We start from the raw sequence: 25089 nt of genomic DNA, 5'->3' as shown, positions 1-25089 counted from the left end.
CAACTTGAATATTCAATATTCTCTTTATTCATATTCATTATGCTTTAATGTACTTTCCTTTTCTTCTCTAGTCATAATTCCTCTGTTAGTTTTTCATTGTTGTAATCAATACCTAAGTAGAACAATTGAGAGGTGGAAATATTTATTCTGATTCGCAGTGTCAGAAGTTCCAGTGCATGTTGGCCTGGGCCCTTTGCTTCAGGCTTCTGGGGAGAGAATAACATCATAGCAGAGGACTTAGCAGAGGACAGCTGCCTACCTCGTGGTAGTCAGAAAATAAAGTGAGAGAGAAGGAGCTAGGGAGAACGGAAGGGCTGTGGATCAGCCACACCCTTCACAGTCATGCTTCCAGGGTCCTTTCTCCACGTGTGCACCACGTTTCACCGGCCCAGTTAACCGTGAACTTTTCAGCAGCTTAATCTATTCATGCGTGAAGTTAGCTCCATAGTGATCCAGTCACTGCATTTTAAATAGCATATTTTGGTAACTGTGTGTAAGGATAATCCTTATGCCTACTCATATGATGATTGGCTGCATTATTTTAGTGGAGTCTATTTTATTCCTTTCTCCTACAAGGTTAAGTCTTTTTGCTGCTTCTCAGATCAGCAGACCTCCAGCAATCCTGGTAAGACTAGGGTTTTGGAAAATCCCTGTTTGATATCTATTTCCCTTACTGCACCCAGGTGTTAAGCTCCACCTGTTTTCTACAATACCTGAAGCATGTATTGCTTCTCCACCTAAACAAAATATATTCAGTTTCCTTCAAAGGAATAGGTGCCAAGGTTAATGTTAGGGATTCATTGTGACACAAAACAGGCTCCCTTCCCTGGGTTCTCTAATCTCTGACCCAAAACTCTGGGGCAGAGGTAAAGGATATGCAGCACTTCTTTTGCTGCTTCAAGGATGAATACGTGGGGAACATGAAAAATAAGTAGCCTCAGCCTCAAGCTTCCTTTGCAGTGGAGGGGGGGACTCAATGTTTTTGAGCAGGGTCATGACTGTTTAGGCACTATTATTCTTAGGGGAGCTTAGTAGAGTTTCGGCTCAAATGAGATAGAGCCTCTATCCCATGAGTGGGAGCTCAGTGCAAGAGGTACACTCTTCTCTCTCAATCACATTTGCTTTCCTCTGTTACTTTACGTTTAACACTGGAGACAAGAAGTATCTCCAAAAATTTGAACTCTGTCTTTCTAAGGGAAACCACATCACTCTTATTTTCTTCATCACCTTGTGTCTGTCTACAAAGAACCCAGACAAAAATCTAGAACAATCTTGGTGCTATGTTGTTTTTCATTCCCAACATAGAGTACATAACAATATTCGTTGTTGCCCCATAACTAACTAATAATAGTTTTTAAAATGCATCCTTTCCAGTGAGGTAGTATATAGAAGGAAAGTTTGGTATCAGTTATTTGGCCACAGAGGGAAGCTGATCGTCTCACAGAATGATGTTGAAAACATCCAACACAAAGTTAAATCACTTTCTGCTTAAACTAGAGTGATTCTAATCCTGTAAATTGAACCCTGATGAAGTCAGAAATAATTCAACTAAGAGCTCCTTCCAAATTGCTTTTTTTTGCATTTGTAACCTAGATAATGGACACTGCAGTACTGCTGCTGAAAAATGTCAACCGTCTATCACCTTGCTTTCTAACCAACCCATTAAGAAGAAGCTTTTATGCCTAATGATAGGTGTCCAGTCAATAGATTTTATCATATAAGATCCAATCCTATTAACATGAAAGCATAATGAATTCTTAGATTGTAAATAATTGTGAAATATGTCATTCAGTATTTCAAGTATTAATGAATGTCTATTTTTTATCAAGCTCATAGAAAAATATATTTTCAAAAGAAACCAATACAACATATGCACAAGTATTAGCAAGGTTAGCATTTAGAAGGATTTATGGTGATTTTCTTGTAGCATTTTCTAAATGATAAGTACAAAAAATGAGTACAATGAATCATGTGAAGATAAACACTAAAATAACATTGCTACACAATAAAATTATGGAGCCATTTATTTTGCCTTAGAATATAAAATGTACCTGAAATTAATGGTTGAAAAAGTAGTTTTATGTTGATTAACAACATAGCTTTAAAATATTTTAATCAACTATTTAAAAATATCTATCTATCGAATAGTTCTACATTATTGGAAAAAATGTATATATATGATATTTATGCATGCATTTTCTTTATCTTATGAATGCTTAAATCAAGATTATATATTAATTTGGAATAATAGAAAAATTCATTTCATTATTTAATACCTCCAAAATGAGTCCTTATTTTGACTTGTATAAATAAAGATTTGGATATAAGTTGGATATTATCTTCATTGATAACAGTGCATCTTTAGCAAACTATATATGTAAAATAAGCAAGTATCACTGCTTTTTTCTTTCTTATGCTTATTTCTTTTCATTCTGACTGCTCTTTTGTCTTACTGCAAATATATTTAAAATTATATGAAACATTTTGCACAGGATATGTTCAAAATTAATTACAGTTATGATGACATGAATATTTCTGTCATTACATTAATTATAATAAGGGACTTACATATTAGAGCATTTTGCTATTCCACATCTAAATGAAAGTAATACATTTCAATTTTGTTCCTTTACATCATTAATTGGTTAAGTTGGTTCTCCTATTGTAAGATTTATTTTCACAAATATTTCCACTACTTTTTGAGGAATGTATTCTTGGCCATTCTTATTTCCAACTGAGGTGCAATTTCTACTCTTTAATATAAATGAGTTTCATGACATATTTGGTACTGCTTACAATTTATTTGTTAAAAAGTTTTATAAAATAAAACTTAAAACATGTTAGAATAGTTAATAATATCTTAAAATATAGCATTTAGTAAAGATTGCTGATGAAGTATTTCATTAAAATATTTTATGTACCATATATTTAGAGAATATATTAAAAAGTTTGCTGTTGAAGCTCTTTTTGCACATGATTTTGGCTAAATTATTGAGATTTCAAAGTAGATCACTAATCTGGCAACTATCACATGTTCAATTATCCAGGTTAATCGATATGTACATTTTCATATGACATATGATATTTCAACAAGGGGATCTAGGGAAAATTAGTCTATGGAATTCCTTATCATATTTGAATAAACTCTTATTTAGAAGTATGAGATAAAAGTGCATCATTTATATCTGTGATGAGGTAGACAAAGACCAATGGAGATTTGTTTCACTCTAGCCTTGGTAGCATTCGAGACTAAAGAGCTTTTAGCATATTCTACGATCACGATGAAAAAAAAAAAAAAGCTAGGTCTTCTCACAGTTTGGAAAAATGAGATCTGTGCTAACTGATGAATCCTTTTGGATAAAAATATATCAATCTATAGAACAGAGGACTGGGAATTTGTGGAAAGGATTGAGCAAGTTGATCACAGGAATTTCCTACTCAATTGCTTAGACAGCAAAGGATATGTTCTCTGACATAACTCAAGTTCATATGGATGCGCATTTCAGCTGTGATGTAATTGGACTTTGGCATTGCTTGTTGAAGTTCTCAACTTTGCTGTTCTGTCATATATTGCCTTCATCTTGAAACTGGGGACAAAGGAAATCCAGTAGGAAAAGAAGAACATCTTTGCATTGTGCACTTTTAATTGGATAATCAGTATTTCTGTATTGCAGCAGAAGACTCACGTCAATATGATCCTCTCTTGTTAGTGCCAAGTGCTGTCACTTAAAATTGGGACTTACTTTGGGATTCAGCAAACACTTTTTTTTAAAAAAACCTAAACAACGTGTAAGACCCACCCATGATTACTCTTTCTTTTGATTATTACATTGGTGATTGAAAAAAAATGTTTTCTAAACCTATCCTGTCTCTGCTGTTGTTCATGCTATCATTTTAGATTCCATAGGTAGTGCCATTCTATAAAGTGTATTATAATATCACCCCGAGCTATTCATTCCCTCATTTCTCTCCTTCCCACTTTCCTTCTTTCTCCATACCTTACTTCCTCCCACTCTTTTCCCATCCCTGTGTGAGTCTTTCCCTGTTTCCTCTTTTCTGTCACTTTTCTTTTCTCTCCCTTCCGTCTTTTACTAAAGTAATGTACTGGAAATTCATAAGTGTTGTAGTTGTAGCTTTTTAATACATTGTAATCCTGTACTTTGTTTTACTGAATGCAAATTGTTCCAAACTTTTCTGTTTGGTTGGTTGCATTTTTGTGTCTTTGTAGCGTTTCGACAGTGCTTGCTTAAATAGTTCTAGGCTTACCTTGTATTTTTCCTACATGGTAAATAGATTGGCCGTTTCTGCTTCCTTTTTTTGTGAGCTGGAAGCCAAGATGTCGGCCCTGTGTATGCTGACTGCGATTTGTGATTGAGGCTGGAGTGTCCTTGTCACTGAGTGCTATTTTATGGGCACAAGTCACTCTGATGTTTTTCAGTTCAAACCCAACACCGTATGCTTTTATCCCCTATTTATTTCCTTTTATTTTTAAGAGTCTAATATACAGGGTTATGTAAAATTTTACATGGCACAATATACTCCTGTCTATGATATTTTCTGATTGAAATTATTTAGGTAACATTTTAGGACAGAATTTATCAGGACAAAGGTAAATATATTCTTGGTTTTAGATTTAAAAAAATTTTCCATATACCTGGAAGGCTTTAACATACTATACCCTTAGTATCAACATTCAAAATACACTGTTTAATAAAATCTCATGAATAGACTTTAGCTCAGTTTAAGAATTGCTGACAATCTGATAGATTAGAAGCAACTCAGTTTATAAAGGAAAACACTATAGCATAGTTTTAAAATATACATACATTGGATCCTAAAGTTATGACCAGCCTGACAAGCAAATAACTTGGGTTATGACTGAAATTTTAGCTTTAACTACCAAAGTATTGAAATACAACCTGAATGCCAACCAACTGTGCTTCCAGATGGTCTCAGATACAGATTTAACCCTTAAAAAGTTCTGGAAGGAACATTACAACATCCTTTCCTGTGTGGGGTAAATTGAGAAATCCTGGGCCAATGTCTCTCTAAGGACACTAAGATCTGCCTGCATACAGGAAGGAGACTTTGAAAGCTGAGCCTTCAGTTGACCAACTCAAGTTACAACCAGTCCTTACTCGAGTTTACAAGTCAAGGGTTCACTGTATTTTGTTTCTTAACATTTACAATTTTGAACTATTTGAAGTTCATTATCTTGCATAAGGTGTAGTTCTAATTCTACTCTTTTAAAGGGAATGTGCCAAAGGATAAATATCTATATTTGTGAAAACAGAGACAAAATATATCTAAGTCAAGCAACAACTATAAAAATATTTACATTTGCATGATTAGTTGTACTGTGCTATTAATTTGACCTAAAACATAGTCCAGTGATATATATTGAGAAATTTGTTGCTCAAAATTTATACCTATGATTTTCTCAAATCTCTTTGGTTACACTTTTGAGTACAAGTGATAGTTTGCAGATTTTCCTTCTTGATGAATTCTCTGTCTCCTCTTCTCTGGTTAAAACCATTCTGTAATCCAGGTGAGAATGAGATTGCTAATGTGGGAAAGAGCACACCAGGTCAGAGAAAAAGATGTAGGTTCCTTAGCAAGAGAAAAATTTGAAAGTAAACAATTATGAATTTTGAACAAGAACCTACTGTACAATTTTGCATAATGCATCCATTAAAACTATTATTCTATAGAGGCAGTGGAATATTTGTGTTTCTAAATTTATGAGTGAATAAGTTCAGAAAGAAAATATTATGTTTTTCAACACAAAAGAAAAGAGAAAAAAATACTCATTTTACTAATGTCCCCCAAAGACATATATGAGAAATTTAGGGTTATTGTGAATGATCTCTTTGAATTAAAAAAGAGAGATTTATAGCTATTTACCAATTTGGTTTGTTCTTTTCATTTTCTTTGGTGTTATTAAACTTCTATCCCAAATGAATATAATTTCTTCTGGAAGCAACTGATTTTTATCAAGTATTTATTTTTTTATCTTGTTTTCTAAGGAAAGTAATAATGTCAAATGAATCAAAAAGTGAAAATACTTTATATTTTACAATTTAAAAACTCAGGAATATATCTTGAAATAGAGTTGGCATCACTTTTCATTCCAAGCCTTTTGGGTTTTCAAAATATTGAGAAGTTCTAAAGTGTTATATCATTTTAGAAATTATATATTTTTTGAATTAATTTATTTAAATTAATTCAATCACAATCTACTTGAATAGTTGTGATGTTTTTGTATTGTTTTGTTTCAGGTCAATGAAAATATTTTTGCTGAGGCATAGTAGAGCAGAATAACAATAAAAAGATTAGCCACGTAGGTTCTATTTTCAGCTTTATCATTACCAAGGAGTATAGCTTTAAAGATAAAACTGGCTTTTCTTGAATCGTAATGTAACAATGTAGAATCTACACATGTAATCTTAAATATTCAATTTAATAAAGCTGCTTTAGTGATTAAATGAGTTACAAAAATTAAACTTTTGTTATTAAGTTACAATTGACTTTAGTGTTTATAGTTGCTTATGCTCTTACCATGTTTATGAATTCTATATTTTATGTATGGGCCTGGATATGCCTGAAAATTGATCTCATTCATGTATTTTGCGAGGACATCTTGCTCAAAAATGGATTCTGTTTATGAGAGTCCTACAGATGAAGGAGAATTTTCACTTAGCAATGGAATTCACTGCCTAAACTGTTTATACTTTCACCTGGCGTCCATGGCACCTTGGAACCTTACGTCCCTGACTTACAAGTGAGTTCCATTCCAGGAGAACATTTCTAAATTGGATTCATTCATAAGTCTAACAAAGTGAGTCTTCTATGTCTCGGACACAAATATGCAATGTACGCTGCTTTGTGCTCCCCAGCAGTCCCCTCCACATCACTGCTGCTTTTCCTCTTGCTTCCAGACATCCTGGGCTCTGACCGGGCCCCTTACTACTTACTGCATAGTAAGCACATAGCAGTGCAAATATGACACTGTCCAGCGGATATGTGAGCTGCTTCTATGATTTGTTCACATCTACCTAACTTGAGGTTTGTTAATAAAAGGTAGCAACTTGAATGTCTTTCAGCCGGGGATGTGCTGTATTGACATTTTCCTTACTTCTAACCACCCGAGTCTTACTGCGTAATGATTTGGCAGTCATCACCAAAAAATAGACAGTGTGTTAATAAGTAATCATCTGATGATATTAGACTGAGGTTTGGAACATGGATTTATGAAAGATGGCCTCTTTTCACCTGCTCCTTCTCCTCTCCCCATCACTGAGTCTGGATTTAGCTGTTCCTGTTAGCCCTAGGGCGTGACCTATTAGATTATACAAATGCAGTCCATTGGGAGTGCACTATATTTTAACAGCTCAGAATATAATTTAAAGCAATTTTTATATGTTGGGGACTTAAAGAAAATCTCATACTATCAAATAGACGTTAATTTATGAACACAAATTTTACTTGAGTGTTTGCATGAAAGAAAATATTAGAGTTTATATCCTTAGCTACAGATATCACTATATATGCAAACTCTTCTTTTCAGATATTAAACTAATATAATTTTAGCCTCTTAAATGATTCCTATGAGGATTTAAATCTTTTGCTATTTGCTCTATGATTAAACCTCCCACTTTGTTATTAGATAGGAAAGTACTGTAATTATTTTCTAGTAAGGCATTTCCATTTTTATTTATAAGTATTATGAGGCTACTATACTATCCAAATAAAAGACTATTACCCTCTCAACTTTTGCATAGATAAGAATCAAAATTCATTATTTTGTTTTAGAGCTTGTTTATGAAATGCTCCTACTTGCCTTGCTGAGTAATGAAAGTAATTTGACATCTTGAAGATAGTTTTGCAAGTGTTCAAAGGAGCCATAAAAGGTATTAGCTTTCCACATATATTCTGTCTTACCAGACAAAGACCTAGAATGTTAAAAGATTTTCAATGCCCAACACAAATAAACTAGATAAATGTTTTAAAATCATTTTTATGCTTCTATTTTTCTTTCTTTAAAATTATTTCTGCACTCTATGATCTAGATTGAATAATTTTTTCAACTATCAAGTTCTTTTTTTGAAGTTAGTCCCTGCACATAGTAAGTGCACCTCGCTTCTGGCTACCTACTGTTCTAATAGTCCCTTACCCAGAAGTATCTAACACCCCAAAGAAAGAAGTCAAGTACTGAACAGCATTCGTGGAAGGGCTGCTTCCTTCCTCATCCAGCTCAACAAACACCTCCCAGTTCCCACCTCCCAGCTGTCTTTCCAGAGCTAGAGCACTGCAAACAAGATATTCATTGAAGTGATCGCAATTTGTTTAGGGTAATAAGGGAAGTACAGGCCAGAAAGTCAGAGGAAAAAGATTGAAATAGGAGCTAGGAGTCCCAGAGACCGAAACAACTGGGTGGATGTGGGTATGGCGCATGCAGTGGCAAGTGACTGACTGCAGTGATCAAGAGGTGGAGAAGAGATACTGGAGCAGCGCCAGCGTGGGCACACTGCCACCCCAAATGCCACTAAGCTCTGGGCCCGTGGGGTATGGTGCCCACTGCCATCCCCAAATAGTACGGAGCTCAGCACCGATGAGGATTCTGTCCCATCACCCAAGAATGAGTGTTGAGCGTGTTAACTGGGTAAGCTTGCTCCTATTGGCTTCTAGATATTGTTGTGATCCAAGCAAAATCACACTTTTATACCCAACAAACCTTTCCTCCTTTAAATTTGGGTGCTGGGTATTTTGTTTCAGTCACTACAGTAAGAGATACATGCAAAAACAGCACATTTGGCTATTATATAAATGCAAATAAAAATAAGCCTGAAATGTCATTACACCTCAGAAAGAATGGCTATCATCAAAAACAAAAAAACAACTCTTGGCACAATTGTGAGGAAAATGGAACCTGTTTTTCACTGTTGATGGAAATGCAAGTTAATACAAGCACATGGACATCACATAGTTCCTCAAAAATGGAGATCCTCCGTATCTAAAAGAGGCATTCCATTTGAGAAGGCTGTATAACTTCTGGGTGTCTTTCCAAAATAGTCAAACCCGTCATATTACAATGATACATGCGTATCCTTATTTATAGCAGTGAAATTTGTTGTATCTAAATTAGAGAAGCAGGGTCTTTCCCATCAACAGATGGATAGATTAAAAATCTGGTATATGTATGTGGTAGAGTACTACTCAGCAATAAAGGAAGACAAATTTGAGTTGGACATAGGAAAACTTACGGGTCTTGAGATATATGCAAAGTGAAATAAGTCAGACACAAATGGCTAAATGTAGCATGTTTTTTTTTATATGAGAAATCCTCATTATAAATAATTCAAACAGCAAAATAAAAGAGGCGTGGTGGAAAACAGGGGGTAGACTTCCTGGAGGTGGGAAGGGGATGTATGGAAAGAGACAAAGGAGAAGTAATCATTACTGAAATGTGATCTGGGTATGTACCAATTCCCAAGATGGCTATGATCATTAAGTTTTGTAAATATGTACTAATAAAAAGAGTGCTTTACCTCAAGACGTGATTCCTACCCCTTACTATTCAGACTCGGTTGTTGTGACACTTAATTTATAGATTGCCCTCTAAAGCACAAGGTTGAGAATGTATACTTATGTGTAATGACAAAACTGTGAGTTTCTATTATTGAGCATATTTTTAGCCATTTCACAGTTCAGTGAAAACTAGCAGGCACAAACTATAGACCATGAGGAGCAGAAATCACTTTGGTGAATTTCTAATACCTACTTATTACTAAATTACAAAATTCTAAGAGACAGGTCTTGTATTATGCTATACTCTGCATCTTTAAGTATTATTTCATAGGAAGCAGCAGAGTTTATTGTTCAGAACAAGACTACTGGGGACAGCTACCCTGGCTTAAACATAATTTCTACAATTTTGAGTTTATGATCTACTTGAATTACTTAACCTTTATCTGAATAAGCTTTGTCACTGAGAAATCACAGGTGAGGATTACATGAGTCATGTGTACAAGGTGTAGAACGGGACCTGGCATGTGGTTATATATACTTGAATGCTACTGTTATATTGAATTGTGATACACAAAGTGCATGGAAGGTAGTAAGTATAAGGTATCAAAATGAAATATATTTTAATAATTCTTATAATTTTTAGCCATTATAGAACATTGTTAGCAACTGCAGAAGTGAAAAATTTTTTCTGAAACTAGTATAATAAAAATGAACATAAGAGAAAGGCTACTCTGACCCACATAGGGATGGACATCATCCATGAATGTGGGGAAAAGACAAAGAAATGAAAAATAGTACTATTTTCCCTTAGTACTACTTTACTTCTTTTCATTTTTTAATTTGTCTTACTGTATGTTTGCGGTACCTAATGATTTTATTCACTGTGGGGAATTGGTACAGTGCATAACACATCTTAAATCTTTTCACTTCCCCATCCTCTCTTGTCCCCCTCCTCCTCCCTCTATCTCTTGGTCCTCTTCACAGTTGCAAAACTCTTTCTACGTGTTTCCTGTTATGGGCCTTTTGTTTTACTTAAATTACTTTTATTCGCACTTCAGGTTTCTCATATAAGAAAAACCATGTGGTGTTTATGCTGGTCTGATTTATTTCACTCAACATTGTGGCTTCAAATCTATAATTCTTTTTTATTCAGCTTTTATTGAGTTTATTGGTGCATTTTAGGGATACAGTACAGTTACACTCATTGTTGGGTTCTTGTACCTCTACATGACAAGTCTTGATTCTCATTTTTTCCCCTTACCTCTGCCCTTTCTTCACCCCCTCCTCTATAAACATGGGTGCACATAAATCACTGTGATATAATTCTTTTAATTCTTTTGGAATGATACCCAGCAGCGGGATAGCTGGGTCAAATGGAACCTCTAATCCTAGTTCTTTGAAGTATCTCCATATTGATTTCTATAGTGATTGCACTAGTCTGCACTCCCAGCAACAGTGGAGAAGGGTTCGTTTCTCCCCACAACCCCATCAACATTTGTTATTGGTTGATTTATTGATAGCAGCCAGTATTGTTTTCATCTGCATCTCTTGAATGACCAGTGATGTGGAATATTTTTTCATATATTTACTTGATGCTTTTACTTCTTTGTCTGAGAAATGTCTGTTCATTTCAGATGCCCATTTTTGAATCAGGTCTTTATATTTGGGGGATGAGTGTTTTGAGTTCTTCATATATTCTAGGTAATAGTCCTTTGAGGAGCAGCTGGTAAAATTTTTTCCCACATTGTAAGTTGTCTTTTAGTTCTTTTGATGGTTTCCTTTGCACTGCAGAAGCTTTTCAATAAGATGAGATCCCAGTTGTTGATTCTTTCTGCTAGTTCCAGTGCTACTGAGGATTTGTTAATAGTCTTTTCCTATGCCAATGTCTTCAAGAGTTCTACCTAAATTATCTTCCAGCATATTTAGTGACTCTTTTTTTAATATTTAGATCTTTAATCCATTTGGATTTTAATTTAGTTCATGGTGAAAGATAAGAGTCTAGTTTTAATCTTTTGCAGTTTGAAATCCAGTTTTTGCAACACCATTTATTAAAGAGGCTATCTTTCCTCCAGTGAGGATGATTGGCTCCTTTGTCAAAGATGAGGTAGCTGAGTGCCTCTGGAGTTGTTTCTGTATCTTCCAATCTATTTCACTGATCTTCAGATCTGTTTCTTTACCAATATCATGCTATTTTTATCACAGTGGCTTTGTAGTATAGTTTCAAATTGGGAATTGTTATACCTGCTGCCATATCTATTGCCTAGGATGGCTTTTGCTATTCTAGGTCTCTTCTGGTTCCAAATGAATTTTTGCATTCTTTTTTTCTAGTTCTGTGAAATATGCTGTTGAATTTCAATTGGCATTGCATTGAATCTGTATAGCAGTTTTGGTAGTATGGTCATTTTCACTATTTTGATTCTTCCTACACAGGAGCAGGGAATATCTTCCCATTTTCTTATATCTTCTTCGATCTCTTTTTTCAGAGTGGTGTAGTTTTCAGTGTAGAGGTCTTTTGCTTTTTTCATTAGATGGATTTCTTCTTGTACACAAATAACAGACTCACTGAGAGAGAAATTAGGGAAACAATTTCTTTTACAATAGAATAAAAAAAAACAGAATGCTTTAGTTTTCAAAGTAGAAGTCTTTTATTTCCTTCATTGGATTCATTCCTAGGTATTTTATTTTTTAATGCTATTGTGAAAGCAGATCTTTCACCACTGCCTCTTTCAGTGAGTCTGTTGTTTATTTACAGAAAGGCTATCGATTTATGAATGCTGATTTTGTATTCAGCTACTGTACTGAATTTGGTTATTAAGTCTAGCAGTCTTCTGGTTGAGTTTTTGGGGTTTTCTATATAGAACATCTTGTCATTCAGAAATAATGACAGCTAAACGTCTTCCTTTTCTATATTTATTCCTTTTTGTTTTCTTTCTCTTGTCTAATTGCTGTGGCTAAAGTTTCTAGAACTACACTGATCAGGAGTGGTGATAGTGAACATCTTTGTCTTGTTTCTGATTTTACATGGAAGATTTCTGCTTTTGATCATTTAGTGTGATGTTGACTATTGGTTTTTCATAGATGGCTTTATAAGGTTGATATAAAGACTATCTATTCAGTTTCCTGCAGGGTTTTTATCATGAGTGGGTGTTGGATTTTGTCAGATGCTTTTTCTGCCTCTTTTGAGATGATCATATTGCTTTTGTTCTTCACTCTGTTAATATAGTGTATTACATTTATTGATGCACATATGTTGAATCATCTTTGCATCCCTGAGATGAACCTCACATGGTCAGCGTATATGATCTTCTTGGTGATTTTCTGCATTCTATTTGCCAGTATCTTATTGAATAATTTTGCATCTATGTTCATTAGGTAGATTGACCTGTAGCTATCTTTTTCAGTTGGGTCTTACTCTGTTTTGGGGATCAAGATGATGTTTGTTTCCAGGAATTAATTTGGAAGTACTTCTTTCCATTCAACTTAATTAAAGTGTTTGATAAGTAATGGCATCAGCTATTCCCTAATTTCTTATTAAATTTATCAGTGAAGACATCAGGGCTTTTCTTTGTTGGTAAGGTTTTAATTACTCAATTTTATTGGTTAGTATTAGGTTGTTTAGAATTTTTATATGTTCTTGGTTCAACCTTGTTAATTCATGTTTATCTAAGAATCAATCCATTTCTTTTGTGTTCTTCATCTTATTGAAGTATAGGTTCTCAAAGTAGATATTTATGGTCCTCGTGATTTTTGCTTGATCTGTTTTGACTTCATCCTTTTTGTTCCTAATTGCATGGATTTTGCCTTTTGTTCAGTTCTAGTATTTCATTGTTGATTTTTTGTCTAGTTGATTTGTCTATCTGTGACAGTGTGGCATTAAGGTCCCCCACTACAATTGTATTAGTGCTTATTTGATTTTTCACGTCTGTTTAATATTTGTTTTCTATAGTTGGATGCACTAGTATTTGGTGTATATATATTTATGATTTTCACCTCTTCCTCAGATAGTTTCCTTTACAAGGATGTAGTGATTTTCTTTGTATCTCTTAAATAGTCTTGGTTTGAAATCCACTTCATCTGCAAATAGAATAAACTGCTCCTTCTTTTTTCTAGGTTTGTGTGGCATAGAGTACTGCTTTCTATCCTTTGACTTTCAGTGTTTGAATGTCTTTTTGAATTAAGTGTGTTTCTTGTATGCAGTATATTGCTGGATCTTGCTTCTAGATCCATTCTGCCAGTCTATTTCTTTGGATTGGTGAATTGAGACTACTAACAATGTTGGTTATGTGATCTTTATTGCCTTACCCATGCCATGGCCTTTTCCTGTTATTGGGTCTCTCTCTTTTTTTCCCTTTTCCACTTAACTTATTGCCTTCCCCATGGATTCATTCTGTTGGGCTTCATGGAATTGTGACCCCAATTGTCTTTTTCTAGGAATTGTTTCTAATTTTTTGGAGTGCTGGTTTTGTATTCATGAAGTTCCTTGGGTGTTCTTTGCCATGAACATGTCTTATATTACCATCAATTTTGAAAGATAGTTTTGCAGGTTACATCAAACTTGGTTGGAAATTGTTTTTTTCTAGGGCCTGAAATACTTTCACCGCAGACTATCCACAACTTGAGGGTTTGTGTTTAGAACTCTCCTGTGATTTTGATGGGCTTTCTTTTGTATGTGATTGTTTATTTTCTCTAATTACTTTTAATATTTTGTTCTTGTGTTGAATTTCTGAGATCTTGACTATTATATACCTAGGTATAGATTTTTTTTTTATAATGGAGAGTTGAATTTCTATGTGCCTCACCTATCTTTACATCAAATTCAACATCAAATTCATTTTACTTGTTCAGGAAGTTTTCTGCAATTACTTTGGTGAATACTTTTTAAAGTTTTTTTGATATCTCCTATTTCTTCTTGATTCCAATCAATGTCAATTTATTCTTTTTTGCATTATCTGGTAGGTGTTGGACTGATTTCTCATGGTCCCTTGCTATTTTTAAGAAATCTTTATTTTCATATTTGTTAACTACAATCCTATCTTCTATATCTGAAAGTCTATCTTCACATTCACTTATTCTACTACAAAAATTTTCAGTGGAACGTTTAATCTCTTGGATATCTTCTTGGATATGTTTCATAATTTCAATTTCTTTCCTATGCTGGGTATTCATGGTTTCTATATTTTGTTTTTATCTGTGCCTTCTCCAGTTTTACTAATCATTCTTTCATTTCTGCTGTTATCTGAGGAATTATTACTCTTTTCATTTTATTCATTGCTCTTTCAACTGTTTTGTTACAGGCATTGTTACTAGTCAGGAAGTTCAAGTGATTGACTTTTAGATTGTTCCACATCACTGACCTCATTTTTTCCTTTGGTGAGATGGTAGCCTGGATTTGCATCTTTTGTAACTGTCTTCTCATTTCTATTTCTTTGTTGTGGATGTTTCTGGTTTGATTCCTGGATTGATACTTGCATATTGCTTATTACAAGTATCTTTATTGCTAGTGTTTGGAACCCTCAGGGTTTGGCCACTTCTCAGATTGTCTTCCAGGAATACCTGCTCTTTGGGTTTTGAGTCTGTAATGACCCTTAGGCAATCTCAGTCTTGGTATACAAGGAAGAACAACTGACTAGAACAATCACTGCATGTTGGCCAAAGTAATAAAATGAGCATCAATAATAACATCAAACACAGCCTATAAAATGACAAGGTATTGTAGCTATTAATCTGTCACCTTTAACAGCATGAACTAATTTTGTGACTGTATATAAAAATCTAGAACCACCCATAAAAATAGTGAATTTACTATCTGAGGGGAAGACATAGAAGGAGTTGCGGGGGTAGAGAAATAGCAGGAGAAGGAGAAGTTAGAAGTAAGGCTGGAAGAAAAAGGAAGATCTTGCAAACTTTGGGAAACTGGTGAGAACAGGAGGAAAAGAGAGAAGGAATAAGCATAAACAATAACAGAGAAAACTAACTGCAACAGGAAAACTAGGAGCATTCATGCTCCTGTAAAAGAAAAAAGAACAATTAAAAAATAGCAAAAATAGGAACAATAAGGCAAGAAGAGGCAGCAGCAGCAGCAGCAGCAGCAGCAGCAGCAAGTAGAAGAAGAAGAAGAAGAAGAAGAAGAAGAAGAAGAAGAAGAAGAAGAAGAAGAAGAAGGGGAGGAGGATGAGGAAGAGAAGCAGGAGGAGGAAGGGGAGGATAAGAGGAGGATAAAAGTAAAGAAAAAAAGGACAAGAAAAGAAATGAGCCATTCAAGGGGTGTCTCTGCTGTCACTAGTAAATAACTTGATCAGTGTACAGATCTGAGCCAATTAATATCAACAAGCTAGCCATAGTCCTCTGAAATTCAGTCTGGTTTCTGGCTGAGTGGCTGGAGATGATCGCCCTGTGTGTTTGAACTCCTCATGATTCTTCAGTGGGTTTGAGCTACCCTTTCCCTGAAGTGAGTCAGGCTTCCAATAATAGGTGGTGACCCCAAACACTCACCAACTGCTACAGTCCTTTGTGTCTTTATTGCAGTGACTATCTTCATTTTCTTAGTGGGATTCAGTTCTCAACAACAAGACTCAGAGAGGCCATCTCTCTGATGTTCACCACTGGGCCCTCTTCCTGAGCTCAGAAAAATGACTTTTCTGTGCTCTGCCATCTTAGGTCTGCATCCTTGTGCCATGCTGAACTACCAGAAGGTTTCTGGGTGGACTTTTTGAAATTTTATAACAAAACTAGTTGTTCCTTATTTTTAGTTTATTATATCTTGTAGTTAATGGATGTTACTCTGGGTATGTGTTGTGTTATACTTTGATACTTGATTTTCTACTATCTAAATTTAACTTGTGTTGTATTTATATAGTTTTTTGGAAAGCACTTCTTTGTGTGATAGGATCATGATGAATAATTGAACACATACATCTCCCTCTTTCAAATCTGTAAAAGAATAATATATTTATAGGACACAAGAACACAAAAAATCATACACTCCATGGACCTAAAAGTATAAAGTTGTCTTCAAAGATAAAAAGAATTACTGGCTAAAAGGTCCAGAAGAAAGTTTTATGGAAGGTGGAAACAGATGTTAGAAGTGGTACCTAAAAGGTGGCCCTGTAGATTGTGGGTTGGCTAACTATAAGAAGATACAATCAGACAGGCTGCTGCCCCTTCGATGATTGACCAACAGGCTAATGTCAAAAAGAGACCCAACATAAAGAATAAAGACAGGGTTCCATCTCAGAGTATTAGTTAAAAATGCACATTACATTTTGACCCATTACCTATGGAGATTCACTTTAGTCCATTGAAAGAATATTTGTGGAAATCTCCATGGACACATTTCTCTAAATGTCTTAAGATAGTCTGCAAAATGTACAGAATTGCCCCTGTAGAGACTGATGGAGACATGTGGTGAACTACACAAAGCTTCAGTTTGTCAGCACAAGCTGCTGAAAGAGCTACAGAAAGAGGCCACAGGGGCCGCAGGCCTTGGCTGTTGAGTTGGGTAGAGGTGTCTAAAAGAAACTAAGAACCGTAACACTAAGAGCTGTAACACTGAGGACTTACAACCATTGACACTGAAAGCTTGGAGCTGCTATCAAAGGAACAAGGCTTTGCCAAATAATGAATTCGATCAGAATTGAGTAGAAGAGGCTTCGGCTGACTGGAGGCAGCTGGTGATTCTGTGGTTGCATATTTGCATAGCACACATGAGGCTTTGCGTTCAAACCATGGAACTGGAACAGAAAAGAGAGAGTGAGAAAAAAGAGAAAGCATGTACAAGGTCCCAAATATATATTTTTGAAATCACTAACACATTTTTGCAAACCCAGCCTTCAAAAGCAAAGTTGACGTATTTTAATTTACACATTTTATATCACATAAGCTAAAATTATATGTTTTATAAGTAATTATGTGATTATCACATAAACTAGAATTAAATGTTTTATCCATAATTATGGGAATATTCCTGGAAGAGTTAGTCATTAGTGGATAGTTCCAATACCAGAAGTTTCTGACAAATTTATACAAAAAAATAATCCATTGTTCGTCTTATATTATTAGGATTGAAGAGTTGTTTTATGACAGTATACAGATATGAGGATTGTCCTGGGCATGCGTAATTTAAAACATACTTTCTATCTAGAGTCAGTATTTCATAAAGATCAAAGGATGAAATTTACTGCGTTCTTCACATTCCCAAACTCCAGTAGATTACCAAGCCCAGAAAAGATCATGAATGAAATTTTTAGTGAATAAGTAAGTGAGTGAATGAGAATGACCGATTTTGTTTTTTAAAAAAGTGAAGATTTATGTTAAATCACTCTTTGTTTTTGTTTTTAACCTTTACACCTTTCCTCCTCTGATTTGTTTATATGTTGTGAACTCTATAACTACTTTGGTATTCAAACTTTTTAGCATATGTATCTCTCTGAGCATAGAGCTGGAAGGTAAACTAAACTGTCTTGTGCTTCTGCATGGTGTTTGATATCTACTCTCTAAAATGTCCTCAAGGAACATAAGGCTATGAAAGGATACAAACAAGTCTCAAAATTCTAGCAATGACACTCAGTGTTGGGTGTTGGAAATATGCCCAGAGGTCTGAGGTAGGCAAAGTAAAACCAAGAAATGCTTCATGAAGATCTTGCTGATGATCAGATATTTGTAAAACTGACAAGTAAAGAAGTAGGGTTTATAGATTGTTCTTAGAACAAGTGAGACTATTCAGAGTTGGAGGCCTGGAGAAAGAATAGGCCAGAGAAGCAGACTAGGCTAAGGTGAGTGGAGCCTTTTAGTCATTAGTTATGTCTATATCCAAAACGCATTTAATGATACCCCATTCTGTTCTAGGCTAGCAATAAAGATATGAAGACAAATGGCCATCCTTACCAATCTTAAATTCTAGTGATAAAGGTAGAAAATGTACATGATAAATAGAAAATACTGAGTGAAAGACAAAGCATGGGGGAGGAATGAAAAATACTAGAGAGGATAAAGTTTTAGAAAGAAGTCTTCAAATGTAATATTTATACACAATAGACATTGCTTTATCATAAGGAAAAATTAGAGTCATTTGTAGGAAAATGAATGCACCTTGGGATTGTGATATTAAGTGAAGTATCAGACTCATAAGCTTAAATATTGCATTGTTTCCTTTATAGAAGAAATCCAAAATATAAATAAAGAGTAAAATAAAAGATACTGGGCAAGAGAGAAGGATCTTGTGCAAAAGGAAAGGGAACCAAGAGATGGAGGGAGAGGGAAGAGAGTGCAAGGGGATGAGAAGAATAATTAAAAAGTGTTATGTACATGTCACAACTCTCTAGGAGGAATGTCATCATTATGTACTGTCAGAATGTACAAATAAAAAATTAACATTGGAAAAAAATGACATTAAATGAGGCCATCAGGAAGAGAGACACAGCCACGCAACGGAATGTGGAGTGTGTGTGTGTATGTGTGTGTGTGTGCGTGTGTGCATGCATGTGTGCACTGAGGAAGGGATCCAGCCATAAGAAACTGCCAGTACAAAGGCATAGAAGGAATGTTTCTGAGAAGTGGGGGTGGGCAGAGAGAGAGAGAGAGAGAGAGAGTGAGAGAGAGAACAGATTGGTGCAGAAAGACAATGCCTCAAAATTGGGGTGAGGGGAAATCTGAGCATAATGATGACTTTGGCTTTAAGAAGGGTGTTGAGCTGTAAAGTGCAAAAGTTACAAGAGTGCCCAGAGAGTAAAGAGGGAATCCAGGGAAGTCAGGTGTCCTGATATTAACTGAAGAAAATGCTTTAAAGAAGGTAGTACAATCAATTGTTCCCAGTATCATCAATAGTTTAAATTAAAGTTGCCTGAGAACAGACCAGTAGAGACAACAAGAGAGATGACTGCTAAATCAACTAAAGATGCAGAGTTTTTGTACATTGCTGGAGGAAAAGATTAGTTGGTGAAAGTTTAAAAGAGATAAAAAAGAAAATCACAATGTTTCTTGGATAGCAGTGTGTTTATACTCTTGAAGGGATGGAGGAGGCTAAAAAAATAATTACTTTTTAGAAAATGTAACCTTTAACTTTGAATTTGGGGAAGATATTTGGAAGTGAAGTGGGTGAGAGACTGGAAGGGTTGATACCAGAAGCAGAATCTCAGTGGCGTACATTCCCTACAGCTCAGGTGATAGGTGAGCAGAGTGGGATAATTTTTATAGGGCATAGCAATTTCTGCAGAGGACGTTACCAGTCCTTGTTTGTATTGTGTCCCCTTGAAAAATTAAACATTCTCTGCCATGGAAACCCTAATGAACTTACCACTGGTTAATTTAGAGTAGAGATGGTTGTCTGATAGTGCTTCCTTTTAAGATCCTGGCCTCCTTCCTGAGCAGCGGCACATATTTATAACCTTTGAATGGAGGTGGACGGGTTCAGGTAGTGATTGCTGAATGAATTTTTCCTTATGAAAACTAATAAACCCATATAGTGATGGAGCAACATCCTTGGCCTTGCTGGTATTATTTTCTACCTTCTCCATGTATTCTTCTCTTTAGAATGAACATATATAGGTTTGCAGCCATATACATTTTTTATTCCTCTTAATGTTTTTATCTTTCATCTCCTGTCAATCAAATCCCATGGGTATTTATTTTAAAAACTAGAATATCACAGAGCAATTGCCACAAGGGTTCTGTAAACTCTGATCAAGTGCCCTAGGCAGAATTGTCATAACGTGAAAAATCATTGGTCAGACTGAATCTTTTTCTTGCCTCAAAGAATACTTTTTACCATGAAACGATAGGAATTTCCCTTGATTCATGTCCTCTGGGTTGTCCCAGTGGAGGTAAAATGTTTTCCTCTTAAGTCAAACTTTGAGTACACAATTAATGGGTACATTATGAAAACAGAAAATTTTCATGAAATAGTTAAGGGCAATTGCATTTTCTGAGAGGTAGATTTTGTGTGAGACTTTTCACTAATGGATTTGAAGTTTAAGTCTGCCATATAGCTTTGTCACATGGCAGTGGTCACAGATTCAAATATTTTCAGGGTTTAGAAAGATAATATGAACTAAGGAACTGGCTGAAACATTACAATGAGCTGTGGTGAGTGCTATGGTTGAACACTGAATATCCTCCAAGGGCTGTGTGTTGAAAGTTTACTCACAAGTAGCTCTACTGGGAAAGAGTAGAATCTCTAGAAAATAGGAAACAGTAGAAGGAGGTTAGATCACTGGACCTAGCACTGGAAATTATATTGGGATGCTGTCACTTTCCCTGCCCCTTTCTCTGCCTCCTGGATGCCATGAAATAGGCAAACTCTTCTGCTGTTCTTCCACCACGAAGTGTGACTCTTTGACAAGCCCAAAGCAAGAGAGGAAAGAGACCATGGACAGAAATCTTTGAAACTATGAGCTAAAATAAACTTTTCCTATTACTTAGTTGTCTATCTTATATATTTTTTATCATGCTTACCAAAAATTAACATATAGGGCCATGAGTAATAGAAAGTATGCACCCTAGCTGATATCCTGGGAGGAAAAGGTAGGAATGAGTAGAGTTGTCATATCTTTGAACGGAATGAAAGGGAGCAGGAATAACATCATTGAAGCTAAGAGTGTAGTATGACACAAGAGTGATTAGAAGTATAAACATTGTGAATGGAATCACAAATGATTACGTACTGGGGAAAAAAGAGCTTACTCTACCATTTCATGATAATTTGATAAGGTTGTGAATTTATCTTTATAAACTACTTGAGTCTGGGTTTCTCTTGCAGACATATTTATTTATTTCTTCTGATCCGAAATTGGCAATAATTTGCAAAAAGCCAGAAAGAAGATATGTAGACTGTGTGGACTTGTTAGTTCACAAGTAGTTCTATGGTAGGTGTGCAGAGAGCTGAATTGAGGTAACAGTAGACAAATGAGTGTGGCGAAGTTCAAATATGTGGATATTTGGTTCAAGGTCTGTATCAGCCAACCCCCAGTATAAATGATGAATGTCTTTATTCTTTCCAGAGGATGCTGACAACCATCTAACAATTTACAGAAAATATTATCTCTAAAGTGACTGACTTTTGCATATTGATTTGGCTATATCTTTACATTTTATAAGATAGTTCACAGTGTCAAGTAAACATTTTCTAGGACTTTTCATTGTATAGAGACATTGATTTATTCATGCAACAAATAATTACTGAGTTCGTATCTTTTATTAGAAATGGTGCTTGTCACTAGAAAAATATGAACAAAAATATTTTTGGTTACATGAAGGATAAGGCTTATTGGAACTGTGGTTTAATGAACATGAAAGATGATATTTTGTGTTGTTCTTGTCAAACATTATGGAGTTCTCTCTAAATATTCTACTGATCACTCAAAGATAAACAAACAAAACAGTAACACCCACAAAAAAAACCCCAAACAAACCCAGAGAGGGTCTGAGTGAAAAATTTTTTGCCTGCACTCCTCTCATTGGCTCTTGTGAAGTGTTCTTTCCGGGCTGACCCCCATAAAGGATGTGCCAAGTGCTGTTTATCCAGTCCTGGTATTGCATAGAAGAGACAGAGCTTTCCTTACAGCTAAAAACTTTAGAAAAATCTTTCTGATAATTTCATTCTCATAAAAAAACTCTACATTAATATAATAGGATGAGATATTGTAAAATGTGAAGAAAATACAGATATTTTCTTGGCATATGATAGCCAAATTTTCATTTTGAAGCTGTGATCATAGTTTTTCTTTGTGGTATGAAAGAAGAGAATAAACTGATTTAAATGCTTGATAGACCCCATAGTATAAGCACAAGTGCTTAGCAAAAAAGCTGAGGGCTAAAGTGGTTAATAAAACATCCCACAGTGAAAGTGATGATAGCTGTAGTAAAATAAAATAGCATGGTGGCTAAAGAGAAGATTTACTGCAGCTTCTCAAACAATAAGAGAGCAAAAAGAGTGGATGGATTTTTTCCTCTATGATAGTTTAGCAGCCCACCATTCTTCTTTTTGTTATTTTCAAAAATAATTATTTCACAGTTCCTAAATGTACCTTCCTCATAGTTAGTGTGCAATATTATAGTCTGAGATAGTCAAGAACCCTGAACGCAAATACTTTCCAAGTTTTTAGATCAAGCAGGAGAACATAATCCTTTTGAATGTCCCTTATACTGTAGTTCTATCATGCTATCAATTATTTATATTCAACCTCTAATGATGTATTTTGAAAACTAGGCATAATCACACTATGGTGTGTGATGTGTAGAGAGTTTACCACAGGACAACTAGAACCACAACCTGTGTGATCTTGTTTGACTCTTAAAAAGAACGAAGATAAAGTCCAATTATTTTATTTTGTTTAATGAAATATTGGTTTAGCTCTTGACCACCATTAATCCATTTTATTTTCTTTCCTGTGCTGGGTATTCATGGCTTCCATCATGGTCCTGAACTGAACTATTTTTTTTTATCTGTTTCTGTTCTAGAGTATCTAATCATGTATCTCATTCTGCTCACTATCTCTGTATTTATCTGGGAAATTACTTATGTTTTGAATTTTTCTAGATCCTCATCCATCTGTGTTATTACTTCTTGTGCTATCAGGTCAGGGTGTCCAGGTGATTGCTTATCAGGAGTTTTTACTTCATTTTCCCCAGAATTTGTCTTTGGTGAACGAGAAGTCTGGGTTTGTGCCTTGCTTAAATGTCTTCTCATTTCTATTTTTGTTGTTGGTAGTGATGCTTTGATATTGTTTATTGTAAGTATCTCTATTGCTTGTATTTAGAACCATTATGGAATGATTGCTTCTCAGAGGTGTCTTCCATATATAGCTGGTCTTTAGGTCTTGAGTCTCTAATGACTCTGAGGCAATCTCATTTTCATTATACCATGAAGGACAACTGACTAGAACAATAACAACACCTTAGCCTAAGTGATACAATCAGTAACCCAACAGCATCAAACATAGCTAAAATAATGACAATTTGTGGTAGATATTAACTTAGCACCTTTAGCCATGTGAATTAAATAAAAATTGAGGACCAGCCCAAAATATATTCATAGTGAATCAATTCTTCAACATAGCAACTTTACCCTTCAGATTGGGGATTTAGAAGGATTTGGGGAGAGAGGGATAGATAGGTAAAAGCATAGGGAAAGATTAGAAGTCAGGCCAAAGAACACAGAATGATTTTGCAAACTCTGGGAAACTGTTGAAGACAAGAGGAAAAGACAGAATGAAATAACAATGAGAAGAACAGAACAACCTAACAGCAATAGGGAAGCTAGAAACTATATTCACTTTTCCTTTGCTACTGACAATTGAGAGAAGTAAAAAGAGAGAAGAAAAGAAAAAGAAAGAAGAAATCCAAATTAGGGTATAAATGGGAACAAAAAGGGAGATGAGGAACAATGTGGGAAAGTAAGAGAGAGTGAGAATGAACAAGAAAAGGGAAAAAGGAGAAAGAAAACAATAAAAAATGAAAAGAGTAAAAACATTAAAGTTAAAAATCAAAAATGAGAATAATTTTGTAAATGAAAAATAGAAATTAAGGGCCCCTTCAGGGTATGTCTCTGCTGTCCCAATAGCCAATGTGGGCAGCAATGTGCAAATTTAAGTCAATTAGTCTCAGCAAGCCAGCAGCAGACCCCTGAGATTCAGGCTGATTTCTGGTTTCAAGGCTCAAGTTGAGCTCCCTGACCTCCCTCCCACAGAACTAAACTCTGCAAGGTTCTACTTCAGGTTCCAGCTGTCCTTCCCATGAAGATAGTGCAGGTTTTGATGGAAGGTGGTGATCCCTCCAACTTACAAACTGTGATGGTCTGGTGTGCCTCTATTGCAGAGATTCTCTTAACTTTTCCAGTGGGCTTCAGTTTTCATCAAGGAGCCTGAGAGAGGACCTCTTCTGCTGTTCACTTCTGCTCTATATCTGGAGCTCAGTGCAATGGCTTTTATGACCCTCTGTGCCTCTGTGGTGTGGATCCAGACACCATTGCACCAAGGAAGCCAGGTGAGGGGGGCTTGGGTGTGGGGGGTGGTATTGCAAGCACCCATGAGGCTGGGAGACCAGGGGTATAGGTGGGGGGTAGCAGATCAGCTCCATGTAACTCAGCTCCTCCTCAGTCCACTTATCTCTGGGAATCCCCCATTTTCTTTTCTTATGGTGAACTTTTTCAGTCTGTCCCTCTGCATAGCAGTTTCACAACTCTCATTTAACCTACTTATATAAGTCAATTTGATTAAGCACATTACTGTGTATATGTCTAGACAGATCCTACTATGTTTAAGGTAATTCATGTTAATATTCAGATTAGTATAGATATATATTGCCTTGAATATAGTAGGAGTTTAGTGATTTAGTTATTGAAAGAGGAGATCAAAAGATGAAAATTTAAATTCTGCTTTAATATGGACATAGGTAACATATTTGGAGTAAATAATTTTTGTCATTTTATTATAATTTCTGGGGAAGGGTATTTTCATGTTAGCAGAAATTCAATCAAATGATTTTTATAAAGCTCTAACAATGGAAGTTTATCCATGGTTTACACTATGATGTTTTGCTTTAGATAGATTTTGCACTTGTAAGTTTTAG

The sequence above is a fragment of the Fukomys damarensis genome, unplaced genomic scaffold, assembly GCF_012274545.1.
Source record: "Fukomys damarensis isolate Sample0158 unplaced genomic scaffold, DMR_v1.0_HiC HiC_scaffold_2, whole genome shotgun sequence".
Classification (NCBI taxonomy): domain Eukaryota; kingdom Metazoa; phylum Chordata; class Mammalia; order Rodentia; family Bathyergidae; genus Fukomys; species Fukomys damarensis.
Note: the sequence above shows the minus strand (reverse complement) of the source record.